This window comes from Bacillus rossius, chromosome 14 (genome assembly GCF_032445375.1).
Source record: "Bacillus rossius redtenbacheri isolate Brsri chromosome 14, Brsri_v3, whole genome shotgun sequence".
NCBI classification, from domain to species: Eukaryota; Metazoa; Arthropoda; class Insecta; order Phasmatodea; family Bacillidae; genus Bacillus; species Bacillus rossius.
Genome location: NC_086341.1, coordinates 41,879,022 through 41,899,213, shown reverse-complemented (window position 1 = coordinate 41,899,213; position 20,192 = coordinate 41,879,022). Strand labels below are relative to the sequence as shown.

Sequence of the window (20,192 nt, the reverse complement as noted above, 5' to 3'; positions counted from 1 at the left end):
AGATCACAGGTTTGACACGGGAGTGAAAACTCTGTTTGCTTCTATGAGCCCAGGATGTAGCTAGAGAAGTTGTATAAACTGCAAGTTTGCTTGTGTCGCATCCTGCAGGTGAAATGCACTGCGAACTTGATTGTCTCTCACTCGCTCATTGGTCGGAGTTGCTCGGAGATTAGGGGAACATACAGACTGAGTACCTTTGCGGGGGGGAGGGGGGATTTCAGTGTGCTAACGTGGCAACATGGCGGCGGTTTGTTTAGAAATGTATCGGCTGTACTTTTTTTGTGAGGTTAAATGCCAACTCACATCATTTTATTTGTATTTTGAAGATTCGCTTAGTACTTTTAATATACATAAATAGAGACCGGAAAATTTCGCGGATTCCTTTCGCGATAGACTAGAATCCAAAAACTTTTGCCTTTTTACCGCATCAGTGATTGGGCAACAGTTTATCTGATTGACACTCCGCCAATGAAAAACCTTTAACAAAAGAAGTATCGAATCACTAGCGTCCCAGTTAACAGGTATCACGAGTCAGTAGCCAATGAACAGATGTCATTTTCCCGCATGCATAGAGGATCATGGAGTCTATCCTGCAGGTAATTGAAATCTCGAATTTTTCCTGTCTCTATACATAAACATATTAACCAATAATAGTTTTATCTTATTTCCTTCCAAACAGCTTAACTGCAGTCGTTAATAAAAGCATCAGGCTAGAACAGCCGATACAAATATAAACAAACATTCGCCATATTGGTATGTGAAAATCAGGGGAAAAATTGGGGCGTGTCTGTGTCATGGACACGGCTGTTTGTTGTATTTAACAAGAAATATTTTCTAAATAAAATATAAAATACGCTATTTTTTTTAATTTAACACCATACATATTCACCGTAACTATTTCACACTAATTTTTGATGTATGAAATCGATATATTTTGACGAGAGCTGACGCTTCCCCCTGCACCGTTTACATGATTTCACAGTGTCTTTAATGTAGCTATCCTAACCAAATCAACCGTCCACAATGTTTTTAAAGTATTTATAATGTAGCTAACCTAACCTAATTGACCATTAGTTATCATGAGTTACAATGAACAAAAAAAAACCGAAGATGCACGACCGGGCGTTTGGCTCTCTCGTCTGTGAAAAGAAGGCTTCCCGCCGACAGCTGGTCTCCCCCGCGCAACGGGAGCTGTCATGGCGCTGTTTGTTCGGCCACTGAGAAAGAAAAAAAAATTGGTGGTCCGGCAGGGGGGGGGGGAGTAAAATGAAAATAATTTAGGGGAATAATAATAATAAAAATAAAACTAAATATAAAATTCTTTATGAATTCTCATTAATTACCCTGAAATTGTAATATTTCACGTAATATTTTAGTTTTATTCTTGCTTTGAAGCACGATTTCAATTTACATGTTTTTTAAAAAATTCCTTAGTTAGGATCCCCGTACCAACCCTGTTGGACACTATCAAATGAATTTTTTTTTGGGAGGTAACGATTGTTATTTTATGAGTTATATCATAACCTTGACCCATTGGGGTGGGGGGGGGGAGTGTTTATGAGCACTCCTGAGAGTAGTGATTTGTCTCGTGTGAACCCGGTGACATCACTATTTTGGTGAATAAAATAGCTTAATTTTAGGGAACATGGTAAAGAGGGTCGTTATTGTTGCTGGTATTAAAATTAACATTCATCTTAAAATATAATCATATAATACCTTCATTTATGCCATCACTATTTGAATAGTCTTTTCAAAATTGGCTCCAGTTAATAATCTGACAAGATTTAATTTTTGTATTGAAAAAAAAAATGGTTGTCTGTAAAGTCGGTTTACGGACGATAGTTTAACGTGACAACGTCATAACAAAACATTGATGAAATGATTGCATACTTTTATGAATAAAATTGAATCATTTTTATTTTAATAATAAAAGAATAAATACTTGAAATTATACTAGTAATCAGATTTTTAAAATGCAAGAATAATTAACCATTATTGCCGAAATTGTTGTTTTAATAAGCAATGAAAACCACATTAACTTTTCACTTCACTTTATAAACAGTCGACGAAACAGTTCACGTGTAGATGTAAGTTGTGTGCTGCCGCTGTCTTTCTTCTCCTCGGACGCATAGGCCAATCGAGTGGAAGAGAGATAGATGCGGCGCAAACGTACAATGAGCGTAACGGGACACAGCGTAACGGAACAAAGTGCGTAACGGGACACTATTTAGTGCGTGCAGCCGGCGTTCATCGATTTATTAGACGTTGTCACGTCAGAAAATATAGGGCTACGTATTAAGGCGCGCGCCTATGAGGGGTGTGTTGTGTTAGTGAGGCGTGGTGATAGGCGCGCGCAGTCTTCCAGTCGTGCTTGGGGTAAATACGAGATTAGAGCGGCAGCCATAAAATTATATGGTGGAGACATAAGATAGGAGTGATGCAAGTCCCTTGATTGCTTTCAATAATCTCTACCGGGTTGTTTCATGTCTAAAAATGATTCTGAAAAAAATATCCATTTTCACCCTTTTGGGAAAAATTTTTTTAGAAACGAAATACAGAAATATAACTTCTTTGCCTCCAACACCAATCTGATATCTTGTGCAGTTTTCAAATCGCGTGGTTTTATTCTGAATATCTGCACACCGCATGCATGTCCAAAGTCTTTCAAACGATATTTTGAAAGCCCAATATGCTATTTAGCTAAGAAACGTATAGGACCGTTATTCCCAGACACAATGATACGTAAGGGTTTAGGTGTTGAATATGCCACACCTGTACCCTATTTTCTTTGAAAGATTTGTGCAATGGAAGTGCATGACTTGATGTAAGCTTTTGGACATACGCCATTGCTAAGCACTTTTTCTGTAGAATAAAACTATAAATACCCAAAAGACAAAAACACAAATTAAGCAAAAAATTGCTGTTGTCAACAGGATATAAACACCACATAATATTCCATAACAGGAATATGGTCAACAAACTAAGAAAATATTCCTGTTATGGAATATTATGTGGTGTTTATATCCTGTTGACAACAGCATTTTTTTGTTTAGTTTGTGTTATTGTCTTTTGGGTATTTTTTAATTTTCTTCTACAGAAAAAGTACTTAGCAATGGCGTATGTCCAAAAGCTTACATTCACTTGTACCCTAATCGTATTCCCAGTACACGATGGGACACGGTGAGACCCTTATTTTCAGGGAACGGATTTCGGTGTCCTATTAATTGCCAATCTGTTGCCCAAATTCCGCGCATGCGCCGCGCTCACATTTTCGTTGATTTCGTCCAGATGGTGGACCCACGCCTGGCGCCGTTATCTCGTATATAGTCATTTATGTGATCATCGGGGACATACCAAGTGTGTTGGTGTGCCAAATGAAACTTTATGATAGCGAAGCTATCCTGAAATACATTTTGTACACTTTAATAGTCATAACCAGAAATAGGCGCAACTTGCAAAGTTCTTGAGAATATTTGAAAAGAGGTTTTTTTTTTTCCTTGCGATGGTACTGCTATCTCTAATATTTATGCATTGAAAATTGTATCGCTGGTTGCGAAACATACGCTATAATTAAAGACCGGAAAAATACGCGATTTCAATGACTTGTAGGATAGACTCCATGATCCTCTATGCATGCGGGAAAATGACATCTGCTCATCGGCTACTGACTCGTGACACCTCTTAACTGGGTCGCTAGTGATTCGATACTTCTTTTGTTAAAGGTTTTTCATTGGCCGAGTGTCATTCGGATAAACTGTTGCCCAATCACTGATGCGGTAAAAAGGCAAATGTTTTTGTATTCTAACCTATCGCGAAAGGAATCCGCGAAATTTTCCGGTCTCTAGCTATAATGCGTTGAAACCAGTTTATGTCTAGCGCAGAGCACCGTTTATTATAGCGGTTGCCGATTTTTTTTTTTTTACTGGGATTCGGTTTGGACACGTTTTGGAATACAGCCTAATACATCACCGATTAAAAAAACTTGTATGAAAAGGGCCGGCGCTCTGCTGATTCTTCCACAGAACTACCCGTACCTGCTGCCATGGGAGATGTTACAAGAGAACCAGCATCGTGTGACAGGGACCTGGAGGTCACGGTCGTGTCACAACGAGGCAGTGCTTGTTCGCCCACTGGACCGAGCTTCTTGAAACACCGGGTCTGGGAGAGACAAGCCCTTGGATACCTGGACGGTTGGTCAACCCTGGAAGGCTGACCACCTCTGGAAGCCTGGACACCCCTAGAAGGTTGGTTACCCCTGGAAGCCTGGACACCCCTGGAAGGTTGACTACCCCTGGAAGGCTCTCCACCCCTGGAAGTTTGACTACCCCTGGAAGCCTGGCCACCCCTGGAAGTTTGACTACCCCTGGAAGCCTGGCCACCCCTGGAAGGCTGCCAACACCAGAAGCCTGCACACCCCTGGGCGGTATCTCCGCTTCTCTCCGATGTGACGGAGCTTCCTGTTTACTAGTTGAACACGCCGCGCCGATACGCGACCAGAGAACAGCTACTGACTGTCGGCAGCTGAGATTAGAGAAGTACAGTGTTCTTAGTTTCACACCTCATAAATTCATAAATACTCCCCCAGGAATATGATCCCGCTAGGGTGTTTTCCTGGTTAGGAGAAAGATGGGTCTTTTACATGCCTGACACTGTTACCAGTGCCCAGAACCGGGGAATAGATTCGCCATTTCCAATCGCGGCATGCTACTGGAGAGCGCCCGGCTAGGTCGAGAGGTTGAGGAGACCCATCCCAACTTCGGCCCCACCGACCCGCCCCCAGCTCCGCCGTCCACCCCCAGACCTCCTACAGAGCCAGCCCCCTCTGAGGGATCTGAGTAGCAACGACACGGAACCATGCCTCTCACATCCCTGCGACCCCTCGGTCACCCAGTTGCTCGTGATAGAGAAGTACACAGATGGATCATAAGATCCGATTCTAGTCGAGGGGTCGTGAAGCCAAAAGAAGGAGGGGGATTTCAGTGTACTGCACGCATCAACATGCCGGCCTTTTGTTTACAAATGTATCACCTGTGCCTGTATCGGAGGTTACATCTCATATAATTCTCAGCTCATTCGTAATATGAAGATTATTTTTGGACTTTTAATACACACCAACATATTAAACAGTAATAGTTTTCTTCCGAACAGCTTAACTACATTCGTTAATAAAAGCAGGCTAGAACAGCTGGTATAATTTTAAAAAAAAGTCCGCCATATTGGTATGGGATAATCAGTAGAGACCGGAAAAATTCGCGATTTCAATGACCTATAGGATAGACTCCATGATCCTCTACGCATGCGGGAAAATGACATCTGCTCGTTGGCTACTGACTCGTGACACCTGTTAACTGGGACGTTAGTGATTCGATACTTCTTTTGTTAAAGGTTTCTCATTGGCCGAGTGTCATTCAGATAAACTGTTGCCCAATCACTGATGCGGTAAAAATGCAAACGTTTTTGGACTCTAGCCTATCGCGAAAGGAATCCGTGAATTTTTCCGGTCTCTAATAATCAGAAGAAAAAAAATGGAGGAAAAAACTGATTTACATCTGACGGCTAATGCTCCATTTGTATCATTCCCACTTGCTCCATCCACGACTCCGAAGCGGAGTGGCAGAGATTTGCGACTAAACACGAAGAAACAGGTCGGATCTTTGAACAGTTGAGCAACATTTGTAAATAAATCGTATTTTTATTATCCTCTTCGAGTCCCAAATCTTTTAAACTGTATACAACATTGTTACTACTGTGATTGTTACAAACAGATTTTACTCTCAGAATTAGCTGGCAGTGAAAATTAAAACACGAACTATCCACGAACAGTGGCTGTCAACTTCGTGTAACAGATAGTGTATCAATCGACAGAAAGAAAAGAAGTAACTGTAAAAATATTTCTGAATCTGTAATTTCATATTGCGTTGTTACCAGTTAGTTCACTAATACTACGAGAAATTTCACAAGATTTTATGGTTTAATATGTGCGTATACTCAATACATACACATATGTGTACATGTATATACTCGATATACATAGTATGAAGTTTTTAAATAACTTATTTTGTACAAGATCTTTCTTAAAAAGTCAAGTAAACTGTAAAAAAACTAAACATTATATCAGTAATTTCAGGTATTTTGTGTGCGTTCCATTAAGCAAAATGAGAAACTAATGACAACAAAGCCTATCATCTGTAAATAGTATAGTAAGAACTTACAAAAATTGCTCCAATAAATGCAATTATCGGGTTGACTTAACGTCGTGTCGTGATAAGTTTTAAATTTGCTGCGAAGTGTGCCTGCAGTTAAAAAAAAAATATATATATAGTGCGTGGAGTCCCTCCGCGCGGAAGAAGTGAAACTTCTTAATGTGGAAATGAAAATAGGAAGGGGTAGAAATAGATTTTTAGTGAAATCATATTGAATCAAATCAAACTAAAAACAATTAAATGAAATAATGAATATTATAAATTAAAATACAACAATAAAATAGAAAATCAAGTACGTATTTCAGCTAATTTCACGACGCTCACACTGTTGATTTCGCTGCATAGCAAGAATACCACGCGCATGTGCTTGGAATATTGGACGCTACTCGTTGCAAAAACGCTCGCGCTGGCCTGTAACAGGTATACCTACTACGCGCATGCGTTCGAGTGCCACGCATTCACTCTCGCTCTGTCTCTTTCTATTCCCCTTCCCCAGTAGCGTTGAACGTTTAACGCAACAGTGCTTTTATACCCCGTCCATGGTAGCGTTAAACGTTTGACGCAACCTTGTGGGAAGTCGCATTAGAAGTTTCACTTCAAAAAATCCCCGTATCGCAACCGACGCGAAGGTCTGACCTGATTCGTAACAAGTTATCAGAGACGAGAATACTTCCGCGTCGCAGTGGCGAGTGGCACTTCGGGTATCTTCGGGTATCTTAGGCGATATCCTCGTCCGACGCCCGAGGCTACAGGAAACAACAAACAACACGTAGGCATTACGTGTTTCCAGAGGTGCCCCCCCCCCCCCCGCAAACACTATGACTCACCCCCCCTAACCTAATGATGCGACCCCCCCCCCCCCCCGAAATATTTTATGCCATTTTCTCAATGATTTACTCAATTATTTTATAATATTATACTTTTTTAGTATTATATCTTATCACATTTTGCATTAATTTAAACTGATTTTCTAATAATAATTTTGCTCATATATCAGGTAATATTTCCATCCTGAACCGACAGATTACAAACTGCTTTTGTTGAGGAAAGTGCGGGGTTGCCAATTTGATTTACAAGACCCCTTTTCAATTATCAAAGCACCAGAAACGTATTTTCAGATTAGAAGCTATAATTATGTAAATAATATGTACATTTTTCTCGTCTTTTAACCACCCCCCCCCCCCTGAAATTTTAATGACGCAGTCTGCGTCGTTACCTCCCCCCTTTTGGGCACCCCTGCGTGTTTCGGAAAGAAAAAAAAAAAGAGGCCTAGTCTGGGCAGTGTAGTTAAGTAGCTATAACTTACGAACACACTCGGCAACACATTTGAGAAACGTGTGATTTATCGGCGTGGCCTGTGCGGAACAGGAGAGTAGGAGGGAGATTAACCGCGCTATCCTCGTGGCCAGAGTGGCTGGCGTGACCTCGGCGCGGAAAGCAAAGCGACGACGACAGTTGGATGATTGCCGGTTGTTCGCGGCTATGTGCCTGCCGGGTCGGCGCGGCCATCTTTAACATGGCGTCCCTGAGCGTCGGGACTTCCCGGCGGCTGCCCAGTCGACCAACCAGCGGCCGCGCTTTAATAACCAAGGACCTCGGCTCTCTCGGCCGCAGGCCTTTCCCCGGGGTTGCAGGACAACCATTGGCGTAGCTGTGTTCATAAAGTTGGGGGGGGGGGGGACAAATAATGATTCTGATGTCATGTAAACCCATTCCCCTCCTACTAAGACGGGGGGTCCGGGGGTCCTCCACCGGAAAATTTTGATTTTAAATGTGCAAAATAGCACTTTTTAAGCAGTTTTTGTATCTAACCATTGGATACATCGATGTTAAAATTATTATTGTTTCCTTAAGATAAAATTTGAGAGTGAAGAAATTACAAATAAAGTTGGGCAGAATAATATTATAAAATAAACATATCACGGTCTAGAAAGTTGGGGGGGGGGGGACAGTCCCCTCCACCCAAAAAGTTCAGGGGGACACGTCCCCCCTGTCCCCCCCCCGGTTCCTACGCCCCTGAGGACAACTATAGAATTTGAGCGGTGACCGTTAAATTATATGGTGGAAAAATCAAGATAAAGTTGGAATGCAAGTCCCTTAATTGCTTTCAAGAATCCATACCGGTTGTTTTACGTCCAAAAAATTACTCTGAAAACACGCGTTTTTAACAATTTTTAACTCTTCTAAAAATACAGTTTAAAAACTTAATCCGAAATCAAAAGTACTTTCCGGCCCTCAGCGAACTGTTGAATGCTTTTCGTAAGCAGACCTCGCCCGGATATGTTGAGTGGTTTTGAAATCGCGGTGTTTTTCCTGGAGCTCTGCTCACCGCGTGTGTGCCCGGGTGGGCGGGCGCCTTAACGCACCACAACGCCGAACTACATTAACGCTGAAAAAATGTCATTGCAGGACTGCCACAAATTCATTCAGTTGTTTTTACATTTTGCTCCTGTGGCCCCCCATCCCCCTTCCCTCCCCGCAGCAACATTTTTCGGCGTTACTGTATTTCGGCGTTGTGGTACACAGCAGTTTTCTAGCTGTCGGCGTTGCGGTCAATTTGGCATTCGGCGTTGTGGTATTCGGCGTTATTGTACGTTCGGCGTCGTGGTAACGACCCGGCGCGGGCCTTAACGAGGCAGACAAGGGGTGTCCAGGCACGAGGACTGCGTCACGCGCACGTCACAGCAGAGCCTCGGACGAGGCAGCAGTCCGTCCGGCGGGAACAGTCTGCGCCGTGGGAACAGACAGAAATAGCTCTGGCCGTGAAGTGCCGCACGCGAGACGTACATACAAACCACACGGCAGCGCGGCTTTCTTAAGGCCCCCGCCCACCCGGGCACACACACACGCACGCACACACACACACATGCCTTTTGCAGTGCTGCGGGAAAAACAACGCCATTTATAAACTACTCACTCGATATACCCGAGTGTGGTATGTTCACGCAAAACATTTTAGAATTCTCGGAGGGCCGATAAGTAGAGACCGGAAAAAATTCGCGATTTCAATGACCTGTAGGATAGACTCCATGATCCTCTATGCATGCGGGAAAATGACATCTGCTCATTGGCTACTGACTCGTGATACCTGTTAACTGGGACGCTAGTGATTCGATACTTCTTTTGTTAAAGGTTTTTCATTGGCCGAGTGCCATTCAGATGAACTGTTGCCCAATCACTGATGCGGTAAAAAGGCAAACGTTTTTGGATTCTAGCCTATCGCGAAAGGAATCCGCGAATTTTTCCGGTCTCTACCGATAAGAATTTTGGTTTCCGGATTATTTTTCAGAAGAGTTAAAATAGCTACAAGGTGTGTTTTCAGAGTAATTTTTAAGCATAAAACAGCCGGTACAGATTATTGAAAGTACTTAAGGGACTTGCATTACAACTTTATCTTCATTTCTCCGTCATATAATGTTACGGTCACCGCTCATACGCACGACGAGAAGACTGCGCGCCAATTCAGAGACTTGCGCTTAGAGGGCAATAAGGCGCTAGAAGCACCAGCGAGCGTCGCGCTTATCATCCTGCCTCACTGACACAGATACGCCTCCGACTAGGTGGGCCTTAAGTAGCAGTCTCCTTAGTTGTGCTTCTATTATTAAAAGCTGTGTCCATGATTGACATTCAATTCACTTTAAAAACATTTTTGGATGATAATAAATGTGTTTTTATGATGTTATAAAGCGCGTATTTAATAATTTGAATTACTTAGAACACTTATTTACATTTCAACTCGTACATGAGCTGAAAGTCTGTATCAATGTGTGAAACAGTTTTGAATGAACCATTTGTGCCTAGGCTTTGACTGCAAATCTTTAATTTTTATGAATCCTCTTAAAAATTTCTGCAAAACCACTTTTTCCAAAATATTGGAAACATGACTCCCAATATTACCTCCATAATTTGAGCCCTGGAAAATTTGTGATAAATTATAGTGTCGGGCCAGAATCCACAGATCTTGTAAACTTGCATGTTTCTCATTCGACCGTAAAGTAGTAAATATTTAATCCTTTTTGAAAATAATTATTCAAATTTTACGGATCTATTACCGTCTTTTACAATGAAAAGAGAATGAGAAAATTTCTAATATCAATTGTACTCGCATCTAGAATCTTTATGTGTTACTTGCCTACACACTGTATTTTTTTTTGTAAATAAAACGGACGTAATCATGTAAAATTACAGATATTTGTCAATTGATAAATTTACATTTAAACAACTGTATCACTACACAAAAGTGTTCGCACTAATACTGGGTTCGGATTCTTACTGGGTATTTATGCTTCGTGTTATCCCAGTACCTCCAATTTGTAAACCATCCCGTGAATAGCTTTCCATTTTTAATTATGCACAGTAATAAGAATAATAAAATAAAATAATTGAATATTCGATTACGTTATCCATTCTTTAAAAAAAATTCTTGAATGAAACATCAATTAAAAAATAAAATTATGCCCTAGTATTTAGTAAATACTACTCAGTATTAAGTATTAACTTGAAGGAAAAAAAACATATTTCAGAACCACGTGTTGTACAGAGACACAATAACTTTTTGTAGTATTGCAAATAACTTAATATAGATAGCTAGAGACCGGAAAAATTCGCGGATTCCTTTCGCGATATGCTAGAATCCAAAAACGTTTGCCTTTTTACCGAATCAGTGATTGGGCAACAGTTTATCTGAATGACACTGGGCCAATGAAAAACCTTTAACAAAAGAAGTATCGAATCACTAGCGTCCCAGTTAACAGGTATCACGAGTCAGTAGCCAATGAGCAGATGTCATTTTCCCGCATGCATAGAGGATCATGGAGTCTATCCTACAGGTCATTGATATCACGAATTTTTCCGGTCTCTATTAATTGCGCACAGTAATAACAATAATAAAATAAAATAAAATTATTGAATATTCGATTACGTTGTCCATGGTTTAGAAAAAATTCTTTAAAGAAACATTAATTTAAATATAAAATTATGCGCTAGTATTTAGTAAATACTACTCAGTATTATCTTGAAAAAAAACATATTTCAGAACCACGTGTTTTACAGAGACACAATAACTTTTTGTAGTATTCCAAATACCTTAATAAAGATAGTAGGTTCTCGCGGCCATTGTCTGAAGTTGCTTGGCTTCTGGGTTGTAGCCGCGTCCAAGGCAAACATATCACCGACGTTTCGGTCGACATTGCAATCGCCATTATGAGGGTGGAGTTACCTACTGGAGTTATTGTTATTACATGTTCTGTCTTTAATACTCTCGCCTGAAAGGAGAGTTTCCCAATTGGCTGCAGCTGTGGGCCAATCACAGCCTTCCTTTCGTCTGGTTGCATGTTGGTTTGGCCAATCGTAGCTGGGCTTCTGTGATTGGCTGGGGGGTGCTGGCAAATCAGTGGCCTCTTCTCTTCTGATTGGCTGAGCTGTTTAGCCAACCAGAGACGACCTGTCTTTTGCTAGGATTTGAAGATTTTTGAAGGGTGGAGCCCATATTCTGCTTAATTTATGATTACTGGGTGTTTGAATAGTTCTAATGATTATCGAATGTATCTTTTCTTGTATTGTCAGATGTTGGCAATGGTGTGGAATTGGTCGAAATCAATGCTGTGTCTGGTTTCCAAGGAGTGTTCTGCTATAGCTGATCGTGGGTTTTCATGTTTATAGTCGTTGATATGTTCTTTAACCTTTGTGATAGGACAAACTGGCAGACGAATAATCTGCAGTGTTAAACATTTTCAGCTTAAACTTATGTAGAACGCTGGTTACTAATTTCTAGAGACCTGCAAAATTCGCGGATTCATTGACCTCTAGGATAGACTCCACAGTCCTTTAAATACTCGCGGAAATGACACCTGTTCGTTGGCTACTGATGCGTGAGACGTCTTAACTAGGCTGTCCGTAATTCGGCACTTTCTTGGTTTAGTGTTTCCCATTGGCTCACAGTTCCCCGGATAAAATGTGGGCCAATCGCAGAAGCGGTACGAAGGTATAGTTGTTTTGATGCTAGCCTACCGCGAAATGAATCCGCGAATTTTGCATGTCTCTACTAATTACCCAGGGATCTTCGTAAATAATGGGTGCCAAGTCACTTAACTTGAACACGAACCTACAAGACTAATCTTGGAATATAAAAAACAATATTCAAGAACTGCCCAAGACTCATACAAAAACACGCTTTTTCTTCTACGTGTGTGTTTACGCGGTTCATACCGAGAAAAAAAAACAGGTTTAAGAAGTTTAAATACGGAGTAGATTCTACTAAGATCTAACTAGGTGAAATAACGAGGTATCCTTCGCTCATCTGAGGTGAATTCTTCTTAGAACAGTCCGCAAATTGACTGTAACTTCTACCTGCGTGCGCGTGCTCAGGCGAGGTGGGGTGGAATAGTTCTCTGTGCCTGATGATTTTCTCAGAAGGAAGGTTAGTCGGCGGCTACCCCGAATCCCCCCTCCTCTGACCGGATCTGGGACCAGCCACGGGAGAGGTTACTCTAGCCGACGGACAAGTTGTTGATGCACGCAGCCTGCGATACACTCGGCATAGTCTCCACTAGAGACTGGAAAAATTCGCGGTTACAATGACCTCCAGGATAGACTCCAAGATCCTCTACATACTCAGGTAAATGCCACATGCTTATTTGGCTACTGACTTGTGAGACATGTCAACTGGGAATGATTCCGATTCGAGACTTCTTTGGTTAAAGGTAGGGACCGGAAAAATTCGCGGGTTCAGTGACCTGTAGGATGAACTCCATAGTTCTACGTACACTCGGTCAAATGTCACCCACTCATTGGCTGCTGTCTTATGAGACGTCTCAACGTAGCAGCCTGTGATTCGATACAGCTTTGGTTGGGTGTTTCTCATTGGCCCAGAGTCATCTAGGTGAGTTGTGAGCCAATAACAGAGGCTGCATTGAGGTATAACTATTTGTATTTTAGCCTATCGCGAAAAAAACTCGCGAATTTTTCCTGTCTCTACTCATTTGGCTACTGACTTGTGAGACCTGTCAACTGGGAATGCTTCCGATTCGAGACTTCTTTGGTTAAAGGTATTTCACTGGTTCAAACTACTTCACAAAAAAAACTGTGAGCCAATCACAGGAGAAATATCATGTTTACATGTGTTTGGATTCTAGCATTACGGGAAATGAATCCGCGAATTTTTCCTGTCTCTAGTTTCCACCCAACTGCATGGTGACTGCCTGTGTACTTCACTAACGCAAACACATCATTTTTCACAGGAAACAAGCAAACTTAACTCTCGCATAAGCAAGCTTGTGCGAGAGAGCTAATAGCTAGGGCCATGCATATTTCGCGAAAAAGATCCCGAGACCAGCTGGAAGTTAAAACACTGTAGCATCGTCCGTGTTTCGTGATTGGGCGAGGTTCTTCCAGGCACAAGTCGATTGCTAAAACCACCAATCACAGCTCCTGAGTGTGGAATAAAACGCGTCCTGAGTGGCTCGGTCAAGCTAGGCAACGACTTCTCTCGCGGACGGCCGCCAATCACAAGGACGAAACCTGCTGGTGCGGGTATACCTTGTTGCAGTCTAGCAGGCGTTCAGATTTATTCGCGAAAAATGCCTGAACCTACTAAAAGTATAATTTGTGCGCACGTGTAGTTTTTTTACCCTTTTTATAAATAAACACTCGTGATTTTTATTATTTTTTAAAATGCTGGATATTTGTAAAAAAAAAAAAAAAGCAATAAATTTTTAACATGTGCTAATTCTAAATTTTTAACTACGATTAAATGAGAAAAAAAATCAAGACATAAACTTCAAGAGATAAAAACGTAAATAGTATGAGAGAAATCTTCTCACAAGATAACTTCTTCAGCTCTAGACTGATAAATGAAGCCGCGAACTCGGAGAGGCATAAGTAAGAAGCAACAGGTTTTTTTCTCCGCCAAGCCGACGCTACGAGGTCACGGGTGGTATTGCCAATACCTTTCGACGTCCCTGTGGAGGTGAAAAGGCTTGGGGCCATGTCTTTGATCGATGTACAGTTCTAAGAAGTAGTTACGAAATCCTACACATACACAGTGGCAAGTACATTCTCTGCGTGATCGTGTGGTCACCTATAAACATGTGCAACTTGTACATACGTATACGTACCTAAACCTTTATGATTATGGTTTTTAACGCCTATCTTCCACTTAAATTAATTAAAACACAATTTTAATTACGAACTTTTTTTTCACCACAAATTTTCTTTTTTGCCACACCTTTTTTTTATGTGTCTAGTTACGAAACATCGTAAATCTGTTCAAGACCTTAGTGATGCTGAAACAGTGCACACTAGAGTGGGTAAAATTTAAGATTTTTTTTTTTTCGAAAAGCTATGGCGCGAATAATTTGTCTCCTATAGTAAGTAAACAAACTACATAAAAAAAATACTCAAAATTAGTTGCCTTTTTTGTTGCTCATTGTAAAAATCGTGCATAGAAATTGATGAAATTAAATGAGTCGAACATTTTTTAAATTACTTAAAATTCTTCGATTAGGTACACTATGAGGTTGTTTATGTTCATTTTATGCTTCAATAAAGATAAATAAATTTATAAATTGTTAAATTTTCAACGTATTCCGATTATGACATGTATTCGAAAAACGGGAAATAAAGAACATTTTCTCAATTTTCATTGTGAAAATCACCTCACCTCCGTGTTGTATTGTACCTCCGTGTACAATAAAAATGTCCTGCCAATAACTTCAATAACTGTAAATAGTTACTAACTGCTCCCTGATGATGGCGACTGCAATGTCGACCGAAACGTCGGTGAATTATTTTACAAGGACACGGCTACAACCCAGAAGCCAAGCCACTTCAGACAATGGCCATGAAAGCCCGCGAACATTATTAACAGTCACTACTTGCTACATAACTAGAGACCGGAAAAATTCGCAAATTCATTTCGCGATAGGCTAAAATTCAAATATATATATATGCACCTTTGAGCTGATTTTGCTATTGCATCAATGTTCATCTAGACGACTCTTGAGCCAACGAGAGACACGCGACCAAAGAAGTATCGAATCTCAGACAAACCAGTTGAGACGACTCCCATATCAGCCGCCAATGAACAGGCGTTTATTTGCCGGAAGTATACAGAGGCCTGTGAAGTCTATCCTGAAGGTCATTGAAACTATGAATTTTTCCAGTTCCTCGCTAGAACATACGCAAAGATCTGTCGTTTACAAAATTATTTTTTTTTCATACAAGCAAATAATAAATAAATCAGTTCGACTGTAAAAGTTTCATCCAAATCGAAGTTCAAGTATGAACTTCAAGGGTAAAAAAGTACACATTTTCATAGAGGTGTTTAGACATTAAGTTCGCTTTTTTAATTTAAGTCAAACTTCACCATTAATCACTAGAGACCTGAAAAATTCGCGGATTCATTTTTTGAAATGCTACAATTCAAATAATTTTACCTTAGTGCTGCTTCTGCCGTTGGTTCACTGTTAATCTGGAGTAAAAAGTGCCAATTAGAGTCTCTCACTGATAGAAGTGTCGAATCACAGGCCACCCAGTCGAGACGACTCACAAGTCAGCAGCCAATGGACAGTTGGCATTTGCCCGAGTGTGTAGAGGATATTGGAGTCTATCCTGGAGGTCATTGAACCCGCGAATTTTTCTGGTCTCTATTAATCACCAAACATTTATAGCCCTACGCAATTAATTTGGAGCCAACTTAATGCATTCAACTTGCTGAGATATTTATTTTTTGTATCCGAGTCATGGGAGTGCCTGAGATGTAAAGGCGACAATTCTCGTAGATTATAAATGTTTTAGCCTCTATGCTAAAGGCAACAAACTAGTGTGCAGTTTTTTTTCCACTGGTAAAGTATTGCTACGAACCTTTGTGGTGACGTTATAATCTGTGCCATGTAACTCGTCTGAAATTTTAGTAGAACCCATTCCCCAACAACACAACTGTCACCTGCAAAACAACGCAAGAAACATTGTTTACGAACATTGGAATTCGCACGGATTTGTTTACAATCACTGTTGTCAGGACAACAGAGGCTGAAGAACACATACATTAATGCTACAACTGTTGGGAACTATGAAACTAGAAACACGTTACATGGCTGAGACTACGCCATATTATTTAGGAATCAATAAGATCGTGTGTTATAAATTTTCACATCTAGTTTATCGTCGGCATATTATCAAAAGTCCTATGTCTAGAGACCTGAAAAATTCGCGGATTCATTTCGTGATAGTCCAGAATCCATAAACGTTTGCCTTTTTACCGCATCAGTGATTGGGCAACAGTTTATCTAAATGACACTCGGCCAATGAAAGACCTTTAACAAAAGAAGTATCGAATCACTAGCGTCCCAGTTAACAGGTGTCACGAGTCAGTAGCCAATGAGAAGATGTAATTTTTCCGCGTGCGTAGAGGCTAGAGGGTCATGGAGTCTATCCTACAGGTCATTGAAATCGCGAATTTTTCCGGTCCCTACGAAATAGGCATGTAAAACTCCCAAAGTCAAGTTACGAATGCAATGACATCTATCAGACTTAATTGAATCGTCCTATGACTTTGAACTCTCGTATTAAGAAAACAATACGTTATTTGTCTTTAAAAAAAACTAATAAATCATTTACAGAATGTATTTTCTTTCTTTATAATTAAACATCTCTTTATTTTGACATTTATATTTATTACAGCATATCTGTATTTTCCATTATATCCAAAACAAAATGTTGTTTTGCCTCTCCTGTAAAAAATTGTGCATTAGACTTAGGAGATTTTGATGGTAAGCCGATGATATGAATCTAAACCTATTAATATCTCTTAGTAAACTTTTCGGCTGTCAAAAATTACCGTTAGAAAGGTAGATACTTCTAGTGCTATACAAGTGGTTAAGTTAATTGTAGTATTGTTTGCGGTTAGAAACCGTAACAGGTGACGTCAGACCTCCTGGAGGCTCTTACGTGAAACAATTTGAAAATAAACTCTTTCAAACAAAAATTTCAAACTGGATTGGTAGAGACCGGAAAAATTCGCGGATTCCTTTCGCGATAGGCTAAAATCCAAAAACGTTTGCCTTTTTACAGCATCAGTGATTGGGCAACAGTTTATCTGAATGACACTCGGCCAATGAAAAACCTTTAACAAAAGAAGTATCGAATCACTAGCGTCCCAGTTAACAGGTGTCACGAGTCAGTAGCCAATGAGCAGATGTCATTTTCCCGCATGCATAGAGGATCATGGAGTCTATCCTACAGGTCATTGAAATCGCGAATTATTCCGGTCTCTATGGATTGGTACTTAAGTTTCGACAATGATTTTGCTAATACATTTTGAGAACTGTTAATTTTCTTCGGGTCCGTTTTATAAAAAAAATGCTCAAGGTCAAGGTGCCAATAAAATATTTGAAACTTTTTTTTTACTGTATGAAATCATTAATTGAAATTGGTGCTAGTTAAATGTTAATTTCCTGTTTCCCAATAAAGGTCCATGTGTTTAAAAGGACACTAGGCAGACAAGTGCATAAAACAAAAAAATGAAAAATCATCGGAGCGGGGCCCCGCATAATTTTCCTGGACACCGTTAAGCCACACTCGACATAACGCACCCTGAGTACAAGACTATCTTAACTCAAAAAATTGAGTTTTTGAGATATTTTTACCATAAGCAGGAAAACATCATTATTTAGGCACTGCAAGACTATCGCAATATTATATTTACTTTTACGGGACTTAAGGCAAATAATGTAGTGTTGCACTCTGGAAAACATTATATAAGAATATGTGTAAGACTATGGCATCTGAGTTGTGATGGTATTGCACTGGTTTTTGAGTTACGATAGTATTGTACTCAGGGTGCGATAATTAGTATTTTTTTGTTAGTAACGCATCACGTGGCTCTGAGCACTCCACGAATGGAGGACACACAGCGCTGCCGAGCGGACGGCGCCGGTACTCACTGTGGATGTCGCTGCGACGCTGGTGAGGGATGGGAGACTCGAACGGACGATGAGGCGGGTAACTCGGGTATCTCTCGCGCGCGGTGTCAGAGTCGCGACTGCCATGCGTGGGTACCGGCTGGCCATCGGACCTCCCTCCTTCCCCCTCCCTGCCCTCCTCGAGACTACCCCCACCCCTCCCCCCTGGCGCACTGCTAAAACGCTCAGTAAACACCCCCCCTACCCACTACTTACCACGCCGCCACCGCCGCATGGCTAGTTTCTTGTTACTGTTTCCCCGTCAGCGAAGCGCTTCTCATCAAAGCCGCTGACGCAAGCCGGCGGACGGGGGAAATTTTTTGCCACGAGTCAGGGTCAGCGTGGGGCCACATACGTCATGTGAGCGAACCTTCGAGTCGTGACAGCCAGCCCTCTTCGTCGGTGTCGAAACGGTTCTGAAATTAATCAGCACACGGGGAAGGTCGATGCTCTGTGACATAACGTGAATGGATTTAAATAAAATTAAAAAAAAAGTATTGTCTGTAAAGTCTGTTTACGGACGATAATTTTACGTGATAACGTCATGAGTAGGGGCAAGCATTTTTCGCGAATAATTCTGAACGCCTATTAAGACTGCAAAAAGGTATACCCACAATCAGTGGTTTATTCATTGTGATTGGCGGCCGTCTGCGAGAGAAGTCTTTGCCTTGTTTGCACGAGCCACCCAGGACGCGCTTGAATCCCAACTGAATCACTGTGATTGGTGTGCTAAAAGTATGCATGCGCCCAATCAAGAAACACAGACGATGCTAAAGTGTTTTAACTTTCAGCTGTTCTCTGAATCTTTTTTGCGAAAAATGCATGCCCTTAGTCATAAGAAAACATTGATGAAAAATTGCATACATTTTTAATTTTCAAATATTATTTACAGTTTTTTGCAAATATAATTTAAATAATTTGTTTGAAAATAATCACAAACAATTAGTTATTAGAAATAAACTGAAATCAAATCAATGTCAACAAATTGTTAATATGAAATGACGAAATTGGACAAATAAATAAAAAAATTTAAATTGCTGCTTTTAAAATGCCCGCCATAACCTGTTTGATATTATACAAGATTTTCTCGCGCGGTGGTTGGCCGGTTCTTGCACGCTCGGCTCAGGCGGAACGTGACAATGAGTCATGCTTTTTCGTGCGTACAGCCGGCGCTCATCGATTTATAAGACGTTATCACGTCAAAAATACTCTGGAGACCAATGCAGGCGAGCTTGCTTGCGACAAACGGCAAGGACTGACTGCGATAATGGCTCGATTAGTCAATAATTTACTAATGTATGTAATCAACCGGCGATAAAATCATTTATCATATTTGCTATAAACTATGGACTGGAGATTAACTTTTACAAATAAACGATAAAATTACCGTTTTCGCTAAAAGCAGATAATATGTTTACCGTCATAATGTTGGTATGATAAGTTTTAAACAAATATACATAATATCAATGCTACGCTTATCTTCTCCCATCCATTCGACCGGCGTGTGGCAACAACGCAAGATACATGAAACAAAAATTACAAAGCTGGTCTGTATTGGCTCCTAGTGAATTTCACTGAAACCAAACAATATACCTGCAATTCTAGGGCCAGCGAAGAAAAAAAGCACATGGTTACATAAATATACGTTTTTAGTTGATTAAGCTAAATTACCTTTTTTTAAATTTTATTAAGGTGTTTTCCGTTTAGCGTGTTGATAGCAGAAAAAGAAAACTGGGCTTTCTTGCTTTGTGCTTTGTGCTGTGTTAAGTGTAGTGAGATAAAAAAAAATCACTTTATTATTTTGCAACAGTCTAAAATTAAAAATCTTATGTGCACTTGATGACACTTATTGGATAACTTGTTTACTTGACTCACCCTGAACGAACAAAAGCGCGTTCCAAACGTTTGACAAAACAATATGACCGAATCATGCGCTACACGGAGAGAGAGTTAAATGTGTCAGAGGCCAATGAACACATGATACAAAACCTTTTTCAACCATACGTTTGTGAAATCTAGCTTGGCAATA

The 20,192-nt window shown here is 40.6% G+C and overlaps 1 protein-coding gene across 1 annotated transcript in view; it reads right to left on the bottom strand.

Moving 5' to 3' along the window:
• LOC134538822 (ABC transporter G family member 20) overlaps positions 1–18,261 on the bottom strand; it is a 119,167-nt gene extending 100,906 nt beyond the window's left edge. Inside the window, exon 1 of the mRNA XM_063380336.1 lies at positions 18,146–18,261. The gene's annotated coding sequence lies outside the window, so the exon portion shown is untranslated. The remainder of the gene's footprint in view (positions 1–18,145) is intronic.
• Positions 18,262–20,192: the final 1,931 nt, after the last annotated feature.